General features: G+C 43.9%; 2 long non-coding RNA genes and 1 pseudogene across 2 annotated transcripts; all 3 read right to left on the bottom strand.

Annotated features, from left to right (window-relative positions):
• Nucleotides 1–6,185: 6,185 nt before the first annotated feature.
• On the bottom strand, nt 6,186–6,747 carry LOC122053692. The gene is made up of 3 exons (XR_006132309.1): nt 6,620–6,747; nt 6,436–6,526; nt 6,186–6,242 (listed from the first exon to the last, which is right to left on the bottom strand). It is a non-coding gene; the product is annotated as an uncharacterized LOC122053692 (long non-coding RNA).
• A 908-nt stretch (nt 6,748–7,655) lies between these two features.
• On the bottom strand, nt 7,656–10,786 carry LOC122050368 (annotated as a pseudogene).
• Nucleotides 10,787–14,717: 3,931 nt separating this feature from the next.
• LOC122053691 lies at nt 14,718–15,598 on the bottom strand. The gene is made up of 3 exons (XR_006132308.1): nt 15,110–15,598; nt 14,926–15,016; nt 14,718–14,732 (listed from the first exon to the last, which is right to left on the bottom strand). It is a non-coding gene; the product is annotated as an uncharacterized LOC122053691 (long non-coding RNA).
• Nucleotides 15,599–16,672: the final 1,074 nt, after the last annotated feature.

The raw sequence follows: 16,672 nt of genomic DNA, 5'->3' as shown, positions 1-16,672 counted from the left end.
TATTCACTTAGTTAGTTAAGTTAAGTATATGTGTTCAGTTAGTATTTAACTAAGATGGATTACTTAATCTGATCACTGTAATTTGATATTTCTCGCTCAGACTTGTGTTGATGCACAAATATCAACATCTTAAGTCCAAGGCAATGGGCATATGCATTTCACATCGTTCTAAGTTTATGAATTCACAAGCAATGTAAACCTAATGTGTTTGTGAGATGCTCAAGTCCTAGATCTATAGGAACATTTCTATGGATTTAATCTAGTCTAAAGTTAAAATCAATTTTGAAATTCTAAGAAAATGATAATTTTAAGAAAATGTAAGAAATTTTTCCTAGAAGTTGCAAATTGGCTAGAAAATGTTTTGAAAACAACAAGCCTATTCTATGAAACACATTCCTGGTTTGAACAAGCAACAAAGGTAAAGAGTGGCAAATAGTACATGTCCAAACAGTCACAGCATCCAAAACATGCACTATATAATAAATAAGGTCAGAGCTGATCATCATCAGCTAGAGGTGGTGGAGGCTGCTCAGGTGCTCGCATAGTCCATAGGATCTGCTGAAAGCCAGTGGTTATCTCCTCCCGAAGAGCAGAGAAATCGATAGTCATCTCCCCTCGAATGGCGCTAAATCCATCAAAGACTGATTGCCGAAGCTATGCAAAGGACTCCTCGAGTCGAGCTAGTCAACCCTCGATGGATAGTGAGGTTGAGGGTTGGGTCAGAGTCAAAGGTTGTCCTAAGAGCTCCTCCTCTGTGAATGTTTACAACTCCTCCCCCTCGGCCAGAATGATAGGTGGGAAATCATCCTCGGCCTTCTTGGTATATCTAGCTGTGGCCCCGCTCTCCAAGCTAGTTCCCCCCAAGCAGTAATGTCTATATGCACTAATACAAGCTGACGCTAGTTAATCTTGTCATATGTACTAAAGGAAGTGGTCATACCATGTATCATATCTACCCCTATGGTTAAGAATATATATCAAAATATGGTAGTATGGCATGTGAACCTGCAACCTAGTGGCGAGACTGGATGCATGAATGACATTATGGAATATGTGTAATGCAATGTTGATGTCAAGACGCAGGCATAGTGTATACAGAAAAATGAATGAGATGGTCGCATCATTGCAACGTCGCAAGATGTGATTAGCAAAATACAAGTGGTCAGAACTCGATATAAAATATAGTCCTATACCTTGAGTGAGAGTGAAATAAAGTCAGCGACTGTAGGTAATCTCTCCTCCCCAAAGAAATACATGTAGATAGTATCTAATGTACTATGTAAGTAGGGTTCACCAAATGACAAATCCCTACTAGGGTAACACAAAAATAGACAAGCAGACCTCCTAAGTCCTAGGCTATCATATAATAGAGTGGGAGAGAAGTGTAAGTCCTGCGCACCAACTCTAGTAGAGTAAGTTAGGTCATCAATCTTAACAAGATTGTTGTAAAACTATGCACATAAGTCTAGATTTATAGCATGACTACAGTAAACTAGTCTATCCAACTAGTAGTAATCTATAATCTCTATAATAAGAGCGCAATACTGGGTAAAGAAAGTCCTACTTAGATATCTAGATTTTAATGCAACATATGTATGCTTTAGAAAATCTAATCTAAGCTACTCAAAGGGAAACCTAGCATCATTAGATGGGGCATTACTAGGGCTAGGGGTAATATGCCATCATTTTCTAACAACATATAAGCACAGATTGACAAAGAAAATTCATACGTAACCAAATATTAACTAGATAGATTGGATTAGGGTATACCTAGGAGGTATTTTTGAGCTTTGGAGATGAAAAATCATAGGAGAGAACTGCTGGAAGGTGCCTTGTTGTGTCTGAATTCCCGAACAAAGCATCACTCTGTTCATTGGAAAAGGTTTGGTCGAAGGCACCTTCAATCCTGATGGAAGGCATCTTCCATGTGTTGCGGAAGGTGTTGGGGTTCAATCAAAGTCCCACATTGGAAAGATTTGGAAAAAGTCATGAGGTTAAAAGGATGTAGGATATCTCCATTCGCATGAGACCTTTTGGGGAGAGCTCAAGAGTAAAGTCATGAGGGTTTAGGCCCAAAGTGGATAATATCATACCATTATGGAGATATGTGGACATCCTTTGGACACAACAAATGGTATCGGAGCTATGGTCCAGACTAGATGCAATGTGGGGTGGCCTTAAATGAATTTGAGGGTAGGCTCAGAGCTGGTCATGAGTGACTGGATGCTCGTGGGAAGGCTTGGAGTAAGTCAGGGTGACCGGATGCTCATGGGGAGGCCCGAAGCAGGCCAGGATGACCGGATACTCATGGAGAGACCTAGAGCAGGTCAGGGTGACCAGATACTTATGGAGAGGTGAGTAGGTCAGGGTAATCGGATGCTTGCAGGGAGGCCCGGAGTAGGTCAAAAGTGACTGGATGTAGATACTCAAGGGGAGGCCGGACTATGAGAGTAATTGTGGTCCTTCGTTTGAGGGGAGGATTGTTGAGGTTCAATCAAATTCCCACATTAGAAACATTTGGGAAAGATCATGGGGTTAAAAGGATATAGGATATCTCAATTCGCATAAAACCTTTTGGGGAGAGCCCAAGAGCAAAGTCATGAGGGTTTAGGCTCAATGTGGATAATATCATGTCATTGTGGAGATATATGGGCATCCTTTCGGCACATCAAAAGACGCCTTCAACCGACCGAAGACGCCTTCGGTCAGTTAGGGCAAGATTTTTCCTGCCTTTCCGAGGGCGCCTCCTATGGTCTCGGAGGTGCCTTCGGTTAGCGCCTTTTTTTATATCATGTTTTTAAGTTTAATTTTAAGTTTTTAAATTTAAGTTTAATTTTAAGTTTGATTTTAATTTTTAATTGTAAGTGTTAAATTTTAAGTTTATAATTTTAAATTTAAATTTAATTTTAATTTTTAAATTTATTTTATTTTATTTTATTTGGAATTTTAATTAAATCCTTAGTCATCTCACCCAATCTATATTTTCAATTAGGGAATTATATGTTAGAATGTATATTAAAAGTCTAGCTTTTTGTATAAACATTTATTTTGAAATAAAAATCACATTAGTCAAATGTCTACATTTATATTAAGTATAGTTGTCCATTTAATTTATATTGTAGATAACATGGGGTGTGGTGCCACACAGAAGATCATGTTATCAGTTCCTTATAAATTATAAATAGTAGCTCACAACCAAGATGGAATGAGACAAACCATTGGAGTGGTTGTAGTGTAATTTGGTATTAGTTTATCTTGACTATAAAATTACACTAGTACACTATGAATGTATTAAGCAGGACCATTTGAGGTAGTTTCTTTTTATATTGACTACATAAAAGAACAAAACCTCTGTTATTATAGAAGTATATGCTCTTAATCATAATACAATAATAAGCACATATACTTAATATTTATTTCTTTAATTTATCAAAGGGTGATTTAGTTCGTTAAATCAATAGGCCCGATAAGTTGGGAAGTGATATTATTTATATGGTGTGTTATTGATTATAGAATGAAACTGTGTCCTAGTAATCTAGGTTGGTGATGTCCCCTTGAGGAGCTCATAAGGATTGTCATGTAAACCCTGCAGGTGGACTTAGTTCGACATGACAATAAGGTTGAGTGGTACTACTCTTGGAGCTAGATATTAATTAAGTGAGTTGTCAGTAACTCATTTAATTAGTGGGCATTCGATATCTTAAACATAGGGAGACTAATGCACTCATGATAAGAAGGAGCTCATATTGTAATATGAGATTGGTGCGGTAGTGCAATAATAACTCTTTAGTGGTATGAGTTATTATTGATGAACTTGAGTTGGGTGTTCGGGGCGAACACGGGAAGCTCAAGCTCATCGGGGGACCAAAACCAATTCTTCCTCTCGGTCCCTGTTGTAGCCTCTTATTTATAAAGCCTTATATCCACTTAAAGCTCAGCTTCTTACCCATCTTGATGTGGTCGACCAAGCCAAGCTTGGAGCCCAAGCTAGGGCTGGCCAAGCCAAAGACTGGAGCCAAGTTGTGGCCGGCCAAGCTTGGAGCCCAAGCTAGGTGGTCGGCCACATAAAAATTAAAAGGGTATTTTAAATTTTAAAATCTTTCTTTTTATGGAAGCCATGGTTTTAAAAGAGAGTTTTTAAATTTTAAAATCTTTCCTTTTATAGCTTTCTACAAAAGATTAAGAGAGAGGTTTGATATCTTTCCTTATTTATAGTTAAAAGAAATATTTTAATTTTTGATAAAACTTTCATTTTTGTAATCATTCACATGTTTTTAAAAGAGAGATTTTAATTTATAAAATTTTTCTTTTATAACCAACAAGGGATTTAAAAGTGAAATTTTTTATTAAAAATTTCTTACCGAAAATAAATAAAGAAGTTTTAATTTTATGTTTAAAACTTTCCTTGTTTGGAGCACATGTGTAGGGTCGGCCATGACAAGCATTAAAAGGAAGTTTTAATTTTTTTTTTGTTTTAAAACTTTCCTTTTTAGTCATTAGCAAGGAAAATAGGAAGTTTTAATTCTGTTTAAAACTTTCCTTTTTTGTCAAGACCAAGGATTATAAAAGAGATGGAGGGGGTGCCTCATGAGATAACACATCTTCTATTCTTCTCTTCCAATCCATTGGTGGTCGGCCCTCTTCCTTTTCTCTTCTCCTTTTGTTTTCTTCCTTGGTGTCACGCCCCCAAAAGAGTCCCTGTCCGAGAAAATTCCGGCAGCATCTCCCCTGTACGGCGGACAATCAAAATTTTCTACAAGCACTAAATACTCAGCCACAGGCGGCTGGAATAATAACAGTAATAAAAATCAATCACCACGCAGTTTATATTTATATATTCAGCCTCTGGCTGACACAACCACGCAGTAATAATACTCTGACTCGAAATCAACCCTGCTCAACTACACTCGTAAAGCCCAAATCCGATTTTTCTTACCTCTTCTGCCGTTCAGGCAGGCATGTAGTAGAGTAAATCCAAATCATACTCAAAGGTCCATCAAACGAAAGGATTTCATACAATATCCATATGAAAAATCCAAAATAAGACTAAAACAAAGTCTGATAGAGAAAAAAAAAACTAAAATAAAATAACAACTCAACCCAGCAGAGGACTAGCACTACGTGCTGTGGGGACTAGCGACTGGAACTCCCTCCTGATAGCATCAACCTGAAAATAACAACAATGGAGGCGGGGTGAGTCCAACACTCAGCAGGTACAGTTGATATGCAAAGTAAAGAAACAACACCTAGCACTAATCATGCGTACAGTCTCCTGATAAGAAAGATAAGAATGCATCTGAAATAAACAGGAGAATACTGTACTAACCAGGTCCTGAGTATAAGGTCAAGCAGTCCGAGGGATAAGGAATCCTGTATGCATGTCAAACATAGGTATCCAAACAATATGCAGCATATAAATGCAGCAACCACAAAAACAAGCAATAAATGCATCATGCATATGATGCCAATGATGCGTCCTGGTCACCCCTGACGATCATCTCATACAAAAGTGAGGCCGAGTGGGTAGGGTGACAACCGTGCACTCTGTCGTCACTACTCCCGATGAGTGACCGGTGGACAGGATCTTGTCGGAGTACACCTATCCTCCTACCCCAAATCATAAATGGGGGAGCGCGATGCTCTCATCTCCCGGTACACGATGACGGGGAGGAATCCCTGCCGGATAACACGTTGTGTCATACTACCCATGAGCGGACTAACGGTGCCTAACAGAGTCCCTGCTGCAACACACTCTGCCTGAATCGACCACTAACCCATGAGTGGTGGTGTGTGCAGATCCATGTAACTGGCGATGTGCTCAACAATAATGGAGCGGACTATCGCACAGCATGCAATCATGCAAATGATGCATGGCAATAACCATATAAACATCCTGACCTAATCCATATATATAGAAAAGTGCACCCTAGGTCAACGAATCATATCGAATCAAAGGTACACAGAAGGTATAAAAACCTAGGTCCTGAACATGGTCAAGCATGGCATATCACTACCCCTATAAGCATGTACAAACAGGTAAAATATACCTGAGATGCAAAACCAATCAATCAATCAAGCATGTAAGATTTGGGTAGTGATTAACCGAAACAGATAAGAAACACAATTAATGCAACATGTTAATTTAATTACTAAGCATATCAAATGACATAAGTCAAAAGTACCCGCCTCCGAAAATAGAAAGGTCCGATCTGACTCCGAGATACTCGTCTCGCGTCAAAGTCCTGTGTTAAATCGCACAGTTTAGCTAATTCAATTTTAAACAAATAGCTAAACTAATTCCTAATCCACTGACCAGTTAGGGTTAGTTACATTAACCCCAATTACACCGTTATACAACTTATAAACCTAAATCAATAATTATTGCTAACACAACTAGCAATAATCTAACACAAAGATCGAAACCATAAACCTTACCTCAAATCAACCGCTGCTAGACCAAGCTGCTGCCGGAAAACAAAACTCTACTGCTAGCAAAGATTAATTGCTGCTGTAAATCAAAGGGTCGCTGCCAACAAACCTAATGATCAAATAATTATCAATTAATTATGTGTCAATTTATCCTTCACTCACATAAATATTAAATCACCAAATTCCTTACCCTAATACTGCTGGATCAAGGTTTGTGGCTAAAGTTACTGCCGGATCCAGTGATTGCAGCAAGGTGGGGGTCAAAATCTCCACTCAAATACTCCTAACCACATTGGCAGGTTACTCTCTGGTGAAGAGTGTCACTGATTGGAAACTGTAGCCTACTCCAGTGAGTGGGGAAATCGACCGGAAACTACGGCAGAAGATGCCGCGGCAGTGGCACTGTGCAAAGGCTAGGGCACAGCTCTCCGGGAAGATGGCGCCTCCAAGGTCAGCAGAAACACAGTGGAGGAGAGCAAAGAAGCTAGGGCTTCGGCAGCAGAGGAATTAAGGCCTCGGCGGCGGATGTTGCGGCGCCGATTAGAGCAGGGAGAGGAGAAGAGAAGAAGTCCTCGGCGTCGACTGTGGTGGCGGCACCGGCGCTAGGGCATGGAAGAGGAAGGCGTCGGGCGGCAGTGAGGAGAGGCGCCGGCGAGTAGGGCAAGATGCGGCGGCGGCGGCCGACGCTAGGGCACAGAGAGCCCTTGTGGCCGACGCTCGGCGTCGGCTGGGGCGGCAGAGGAGAGGAGGAGAAGGAGAAGAAGTGGCCGGCGTTTTTGTGCTCTCGGAGAGGAGGAACCGCCGGCCGGCGGTTAGGGCAGGGAGGAAGAAGGAATGCGGCGTCGGGATGGGCTCGGTTGCACGAGGGAGAGAAACGGAGGGATTAAGGAAAATAAAGAAAAATATAAAGAAAAAGAAAAGTAAAAAGGAAAAGAAAAATAAAACTTTTCCTTACTAAAACTGGGTAGCCTAAACAGGCTTTTCCGAGCCCCATCTTGATCCCCGTTAACTCATCCGTACGAACTCCGAAAAATTCCCGAAAAATTTCTAAAAATTTCAGAAAATTCCCTTATTAATATTTGCCTATTTTTCCGGTATTTTACATTCTCCCCCACTTATAAAAATTTGGTCCCCAAATTTCGTTATCTACCATCAGCAAATACTAACAACAGATATAGAGTATAAATGCTGAACGGTAAACTAAATCACATACCTCAAGTGAAAAGATGGGGATATCGAGCTCGGATAGTGTCCTCAAGCTCCCAAGTAGCCTCCTCGTCCGAATGATGCTGCCATCCGACTTTAACCAGCCGGATAGTCTTGTTCCGCAACTGACGCTCTTTCCGGTCGAGAATCCGTACCGGAACCTCCTCATACGTAATGTCAGGCTGAACTGGAACTGGGATATCTGCCAGCACATGCGTCGGATCGGGTACATATCTCCTCAGCATGGATACATGAAATACATCGTGGACGGTGGTAGTGCCAGTCGGTAAGCTACTGCTCCGATCCTCTCCAAGATCTCGAAGGGACCAATGTACCGCGGAGCTAGCTTACCTCTGAGGCCAAATCTCTTCACCCCTTTCGTGGGTGAAACTCGTAGAAATACATGGTCGCCAACAGAGAACTCTAGTGGTCTGCGTCTCCGATCAGCATAACTCTTCTGGCGGTCCTGCGCCTCTGACATCCTCCGTCTGATAGTACGGACCAACTCTGCATCCTGCTGAACTCTATGAGGTCCCAACAACTGAGCCTCTCCAACCTCATCCCAAAGGACGGGTGTCCGACAAGGTCTACCATACAACGCCTCAAACGGTGCCATCTGGATAGCCGAATGGAAGCTATTGTTGTAGGCAAACTCTACCAACGGCAGATGGTCCTCCCAACTGCCTCCGAAATCCATAACACATGACCTCAGCAGGTCCTCTAAAGTCTGAATGGTCCGCTCTGACTGTCCATCTGTCTGTGGATGGAAAGCTGTACTGAAACGGAGCTGTATGCCCAAGGTCTGCTGCAGACTCTGCCAGAAACGAGACGTAAACCGTGGATCTCTATCCGAAATGATACTCAATGGAACACCATGTAGCCTGATAATCTCTCGACAATACAAATCTGCTAATCGATCCAGGGAATCAGTCCTCTGAATCGCTAAGAAATGCGCAGATTTGGTTAATCGATCAACGATTACCCAAATCGCGTCATGGCCTCGTCGTGTCCTCGGCAAACCTACCACAAAGTCCATGGTAATGTGATCCCACTTCCACTCGGGAATAGGAATCCGCTGAAGTAACCCTGCAGGTCTCTGGTGCTCAGCCTTCACCTGCTGACAGACAAGACATCTAGCTACAAAATCCGCGATGTCTTTCTTCATGCCGTTCCACCAGTAGGAACGTCTCAAGTCTCGATACATACGAGTCCCACCTGGATGGATCGCAAATCGAGAACGGTGAGCCTCCTGAAGTAGCTCCTGTTGGACCGGATGAGACTGGGGTACACATAATCTATCTCGAAAGTATATAACACCCTCCTCGTCTCGTGTAAACTCAGCCTGCTGACCGGAAGCTATCTGACTGCCAATGAACTGCATATGCTGATCACTAGCCTGGGCCTCTCGGATCTTCGTCCTGATCGACGACTGAGCAACCATGGTAACAAGAATACCCTGCTCTGTAGATCCCTGCTCCTCAAGATCTAACTCCGAGAAACTCTGAATCAAATCCGTAACCGAAATCCGGAGGCAAGCCACAGTCCCTCTGGACTTCCTGCTGAGTGCATCTGCAACCACATTAGCTTTCCCCGGGTGGTAGCTAATGATACAATCGTAGTCCTTCAGGAACTCCATCCATCTCCTCTGTCGGAGATTAAGCTCCTTTTGAGTAAAAATATATTTGAGACTCTTATGATCAGTGAGAATCTCAAATGTGACACCGTATAAATGATGTCGTCATAGCTTCAAAGCAAATATGATGGCGGCTAACTCCAAATCATGAACTGGGTAGTTCTTCTCATGCTCCTTCAGCTGACGAGAAGCATAAGAGACTACTCGGCCGTGCTGCATCAGAACAGCGCCCAAACCCTGTAGAGACGCGTCGGTGTAAAGTACAAATCCATCCTCTCCAGAAGGTAAAATCAAAACTGGAGCCGACACTAATCTCCGCTTCAGCTCCTGGAAGCTGGTCTCGCAATCATCGGACCATATGAACTTCACGCCTTTCCGGGTAAGACGTGTCAGCGGCATAGCAATACGCGAGAATCCCTCGACAAAACATCGGTAATATCCGGCCAATCCCAGAAAACTACGGATCTCCTGAACTGACTTCGGCTGCTCCCAACCGGTGATAGCCTCGATCTTCTGAGGATCAACTGAAATACCTCTGCTAGAAACCACGTGTCCCAGAAACCCAACTGAGGATAGCCAGAATGCACACTTGCTGAACTTCGCGTACAGCTGATGTCGTCGAAGAATCTCTAAGACTGTGCGAAGATGCTGTGCATGCTCCTCGGAACGAGAGTAGACCAATATGTCATCAATGAAAATGATAACAAACTGATCCAGATACTCTAGAAAGATGCGGTTCATCAAGTCCATAAACACCGCTGGAGCATTGGTAAGCCCAAATGGCATTACCAAAAACTCATAATGACCGTATCTGGTACGGAAAGCTGTCTTCTGAATATCTGCGTCTCTGACTCTCAGCTGATGATATCCGGATCGCAGATCAATCTTAGAATATACTGATGTACCTCTGAGCTGATCAAACAAATCCTCAATCCGTGGTAATGGATATTTATTTCTGACAGTCACTGAATTCAGCTGCCTGTAGTCAATACATAACCTCATGGTACCATCATTTTTCTTGACAAACAGAACTGGAGAACCCCATGGTGAAACACTAGGGCGAATAAATCCTCTGTCTAAAAGCTCCTGGAGTTGAACCTTCAGCTCGTTCAACTCTTTTGGTGCCATACGATACGGAGCTTTCGATGTCGGCGCAGTTCTTGGAATCAGCTCAATAGCGAACTCCACTGGCCTTCTAGGAGGCAAACCTGGCAGCTCCTCCGGAAATACATCTGGGTATTCCCGGACAACAGGAACGTCGGAGAGCTGCGAACTACTACTGTCCTCAGTACTGATCAACGACAACAGAAAACCATGACAGCCGTGAGACAGCAGCTTCTGCGCCTGAATCGCCGAAATAATCGAGATGCCGTCGTCTCTGATGCCAGTGAAACTCCACGAGGGTTGGTTCGGAGGCCGGAAGGTGACCACCCTCGTCTGGCAATCAACGGTAGCATGATACACTGACAGCCAATCCATGCCAAGAATGACATCAAACTCGACCATCTCCAATACTAGAAGATCTACCGTAAGTATCATGTTGCCAAAGTCTAACGGGCAACCTCTGATCTCCTGGGTGACGTCTAAAGTATCACCAGACGGTAGGGAGACAGTCAATCGCCGCAACCTAACAGTAGGTAATCTACCAATCTCCCGCATAAAGGTACGGGATATAAAAGAGTGCGAACTACCAGTATCAATCAAAATATCAGCAGTAAATGCATAAATGGAAATCGTACCGCGGAAAACGGATCCGTCGGCCCGCTGAGCGTCCTCTCTGGTAATAGCATGAACACGACCAGTCTCTGGCGGAGGAGGAGGTGGTAATGCTGCCAGCGGCTGCTGCGGCTGGATGTGCCAGATAAGACTGAGAGGATGGTGACTGATACTGTGCAGCTGGCTGGAACTGAGTCTGATACTGCCCCTGAGTCGGATAATAAGGTCCTGGAGCAAAACTCTGGGGTGCTACAGAAGCACTGGAGTACTCCTGTCCAAGCATGCCAAATGCTGCTGCGGAGGGAGCTACTCCCTGCTGACGCTGTGAAGATTGGGCTTTCTGCCCTCCTCGATATGCCCCTGACTGACTAGACTGTCCCCTCTGACCTGACCCTCCGGAAGCCGTGTGCTGAGCCTTCAGCTGACAATCTCGGCTCTGGTGTCCAGGCAGTTTGCAATAAAAGCAAACTGGCTGTCCCAGAGAGCAAGCTGAGGTGAGGTGATCTCTGGATCCACATCTGAAACAATGAGTATCACCGGAAGGTGGTTGCCGGTTCTGCTGAGAAAACCGGGAACGTCCTGAAGAAGACCGCCCTGATTTCTGAGGCCTACGAGACGCCCCAGAAGTACCCTGACCTGACCGTCTGTGACTACTCTGAGGCTGTCCTGTCGCCTGTGTCTGCTGGACCTGCCCAGATGTCTGACCCGTATGCTTTCTTTTCCTGTCCGGATATGCTGTCTGCCGAGCTAACTCTATCATGAAAGCTCGATTCAATGCATCAGAGTAAGATGAAATCCCTAATCCGGCCAGCTGTACATGCAGATAACCATCCAATCCCTGTATAAACTGCATCATGCGAGTTCTGTCCTCCGCAACTAACTCTGGACAAAACTGAGCCAACCGGAGGAATTCAGTATTATACTCGGTCACTGAGCGATTATTCTGCCTCAAACTCATAAAATCCTGTCGGCGAGACATCTGATAGGACAGTGGAAAGAAACGGCTCTCAAAAGCCTCTCTGAACCTGGTCCATGTGACGTTGCGCTCACCAATAATAGAACGCTGAGTAACCCACCAGGCATTAGCTTCATCCCGTAAATGGTAAGCAGCCAGCTCTGCTTTCTCCCACTCGGAGCAAGCCATATAGAAGAAAGTCTGCTCCATAGTCTCTATCCATGACAGAGCCATACTCGGATCAAGATCTCCGCGGAAAAGAGTGAAACGAGTCTTCATCGACTCGGCCAGTGCTGGAATCCTAGCTCGTGCAGCGACAATATCAGTGAGCTGTGTCGGGACGGCTGCAGGAATTGGTGGAAACACTGGAGCTGATACTACAGGTGGTACCGCGGAATAAACCCGAGGAGGAACTCCCGGTACTGCTGTATATACCGGAGCATAGGCCGTCTGTGGTACTGCCTGGGGAACAAAAATGGTGGCAACTGGAGGTACGGTAGGAAAAGGTACCGGATATGGTGCAGCTGTTGCTACTGTAGGCACTGGGGGTACAGGTGCCACTGGTGTCGGGTACACTGTAGGTCCAAGTGGTGGTGGCACTGAATACGTCGTAGGCTGCGCTGGAGCAAATGTCGGGTACACCAATGGTACTCCTGATGGTACTGTAAACAGGGTAGGCGTGGATACCGTCGGTGTGGCCAAAGTAGGTATCTCTACAGGAGCTATCGGGATTTGAGAGCCCGATGCTCCCGCTGCATCCTGAGTCATCACGGTGCTCACTAACGATGGGCATCTCCGCATATCCGGAGATCCGTGGTCCTCGCGTGGTCGTCCACGCGTCTCGCAGAATCTGAGTAGATCGTCTCATATCCATTAAATTAAATTACGGATATCAATACCAATATAACCAACATAAAATAACAACATACCTATTTTCTGTTCCGTCGCTGTCCAGTTCCCAATTTGACCTCAAAATTTCAAACGAGAAAATCACAAATCCGAAACGGAAATCCGAAACATAACCATATCGAAAATCCGATAATGCCTAGTTTGACTCGCAAACCTGGCTAACCCAAATATCCAGAATACCAACAACAGGTATCTGATAAATCTCCAGAACACCATAAGCAGGTATCATAACCCGCTCTGATATCAAATAAATTGGTATCAGATAAATCCCGAAAATCCAAAATACGAAACAAAAGATCGTAAAACTGTGCTCTGATACCACTAAATTGTCACGCCCCCAGAAGAGTCCCTGTCCGAGAAAATTCCGGCAGCATCTCCCCTGTACGGCGGACAATCAAAATTTTCTACAAGCACTAAATACTCAGCCACAGGCGGCTGGAATAATAACAGTAATAAAAATCAATCACCACGCAGTTTATATTTATATATTCAGCCTCTGGCTGACACAACCACGCAGTAATAATACTCTGACTCAAAATCAACCCTGCTCAACTACACTCGTAAAGCCCAAATCCGATTTTTCTTACCTCTTCTGCCGTTCAGGCAGGCATGTAGTAGAGTAAATCCAAATCATACTCAAAGGTCCATCAAACGAAAGGATTTCATACAATATCCATATGAAAAATCCAAAACAAGACTAAAACAAAGTCTGATAGAGAAAAAAAAAACTAAAATAAAATAACAACTCAACCCAGCAGAGGACTAGCACTACGTGCTGTGGGGACTAGCGACTGGAACTCCCTCCTGACAGCATCAACCTGAAAATAACAACAATGGAGGCGGGGTGAGTCCAACACTCAGCAGGTACAGTTGATATGCAAAGTAAAGAAACAACACCTAGCACTAATCATGCGTACAGTCTCCTGATAAGAAAGATAAGAATGCATCTGAAATAAACAGGAGAATACTGTACTAACCAGGTCCTGAGTATAAGGTCAAACAGTCCGAGGGATAAAGAATCCTGTATGCATGTCAAACATAGGTATCCAAACAATATGCAGCATATAAATGCAGCAACTACAAACACAAGCAATAAATGCATCATGCATATGATGCCAATGATGCGTCCTGGTCACCCCTGACGCCAGTGAGGCCGAGTGGGTAGGGCTGTGACAACCGTGCACTCTGTCGTCACTACTCCTGATGAGTGACCGAGTGGACGGGATGCTGTCGGAGTACACCTATCCTCCTACCCCAAATCATAGATGGGGGAGCGCAATGCTCTCAACTCCCGGTACTCAAAGACGGGGAGGAATCCCTGCCGGATAACACATTGTGTCACACTACCCATGAGCGGACCAACGGTGCCTAACAGAGTCCCTGCTGCAACACACTCAGCCTGAATCGACCACTAACCCATGAGTGGTGGTGTGTGCAGATCCATGTAACTGGCGATGTGCTCAACAATAATGGAGCGGACTATCGCACAGCATGCAATCATGCAAATGATGCATGACAATAACCATATAAACATCCTGACCTAATCCATATATATAGAAAAGTGCACCCTAGGTCAACGAATCATATCGAATCAAAGGTACACAGAAGGTATAAAAACCTAGGTCCTGAACATGGTCAAGCATGGCATATCACTACCCCTATAAGCATGTACAAACAGGTAAAATATACCTGAGATGCAAAACCAATCAATCAATCAAGCATGTAAGATTTGGGTAGTGATTAACCGAAACAGATAAGAAACACAATTAATGCAACATGTTAATTTAATTACTAAGCATATCAAATGACATAAGTCAAAAGTACCCGCCTCCGAAAATAGAAAGGTCCGATCTGACTCCGAGATACTCATCTCGCGTCAAAGTCCTGTGTTAAATCGCACAATTTAGCTAATTCAATTTTAAACAAATAGCTAAACTAATTCCTAATCCACTGACCAGTTAGGGTTAGTTACATTAACCCCAATTACACCGTTATACAACTTATAAACCTAAATCAATAATTATTGCTAACACAACTAGCAATAATCTAACACAAAGATCGAAACCATAAACCTTACCTCAAATCAACCGCTGCTAGACCAAGCTGCTGCCGGAAAACAAAACTCTACTGCTAGCAAAGATTAATTGCTGCTGTAAATCAAAGGGTCGCTGCCAACAAACCTAATGATCAAATAATTATCAATTAATTATGTGTCAATTTATCCTTCACTCACATAAATATTAAATCACCAAATTCCTTACCCTAATACTGCTGGATCAAGGTTTGTGGCTAAAGTTACTGCCGGATCCAGTGATTGCAGCAAGGTGGGGGTCAAAATCTCCACTCAAATACTCCTAACCACATTGGCAGGTTACTCTCTGGTGAAGAGTGTCACTGATTGGAAACCGTAGCCTACTCCAGTGAGTGGGGAAATCGGCCGGAAACTACGGCAGAAGATGCCGCGGCAGTGGCACTGTGCAAAGGCTAGGGCACAGCTCTCCGGGAAGATGGCGCCTCCAAGGTCAGCAGAAACACAGTGGAGGAGAGGAAGAAAGAAGCTCGGTGCGTCGCCGGCGGCTAGGGCTTCGGCAGCAGAGGAATTAAGGCCTCGGCGGCGGATGTTGCGGCGCCGATTAGAGCAGGGAGAGGAGAAGAGAAGAAGTCCTCGGCGTCGACTGTGGTGGCGGCACCGGCGCTAGGGCATGGAAGAGGAAGGCGTCGGGCGGCAGTGAGGAGAGGCGCCGGCGAGTAGGGCATGATGCGGCGGCGGCAGCCGACGCTAGGGCACAGAGAGCCCTTGTGGCCGACGCTCGGCGTCGGCTGGGGCGGCAGAGGAGAGGAGGAGAAGGAGAGGGCAGGGAGGAAGAAGGAATGCGGCGTCGGGATGGGCTCGGTTGCACGAGGGAGAGAAACGGAGGGATTAAGGAAAATAAAGAAAAATATAAAGAAAAAGAAAAGTAAAAAGGAAAAGAAAAATAAAACTTTTCCTTACTAAAACTGGGTAGCCTAAACAGGCTTTTCCGGGCCCCATCTTGATCCCCGTTAACTCATCCGTACGAACTCCGAAAAATTCCCGAAAAATTTCTAAAAATTCCGGAAAATTCCCTTATTAATATTTGCCTATTTTTCTGGTATTTTACACTTGGAGGCCGGCGGAATCAAATTTGGTGATCTTTTGGTGGCCGGTTGCTTGAAGGAGAAGAAGAAGAGAATGAAGCTCTCTTGTCTAGCATCCCTTGGAGGTTAGTTGGTGGCTTAAACTTGGAAGCAAAGAAAGAAGCTTGGGTGGATTTCATCTTGGAAGATCGTCGCCCACATGACGTCCAAGAGAATGAGAGGAATACAGTAGAAGATCAAAAGGTCTATAAGCTACAAAAGGTATAACTAGTTATTTGTTTCCACATCATAACTAGTTCATCCTTTTGTATAGATCTTGAAAAACCAAACACAAGAGGTTATCGGTTTTAGGTTATCATTTTGTTATCGATTTTATTTTTCGATTTCATGTTTCGATATTGTGCTTCTATTGAGGTCTCCGTAGTTAAACCTAGTTTACTATAAGAAGTTAAATATCTGATTTCTTTGAAAGGCTTTATCTAGGAAATGGTGGATGATCCCATACCCAGGAAGGCCTAGTGTCTCACCATGTTTAACCTGGAAGTCGATCTTTGAAATAGATATTTAATTAACTTATGTAATATGGTTTAACTTATGAATAACACATCGGTTAAACTTGGACTAAAAATGTTAAGTATCGTTTCCAATCCAAGTTTAACTTCTGAAGGACAATTTGGATTAATAATGTTAAGCATCATTTGTAATCC

Source organism: Zingiber officinale, chromosome 3A (assembly GCF_018446385.1).
Source record: "Zingiber officinale cultivar Zhangliang chromosome 3A, Zo_v1.1, whole genome shotgun sequence".
Classification (NCBI taxonomy): Eukaryota; Viridiplantae; Streptophyta; class Magnoliopsida; order Zingiberales; family Zingiberaceae; genus Zingiber; species Zingiber officinale.
The sequence above is the reverse complement of the archived record's forward strand: the minus strand, read 5'-3'. Positions and strand labels throughout refer to the sequence as shown.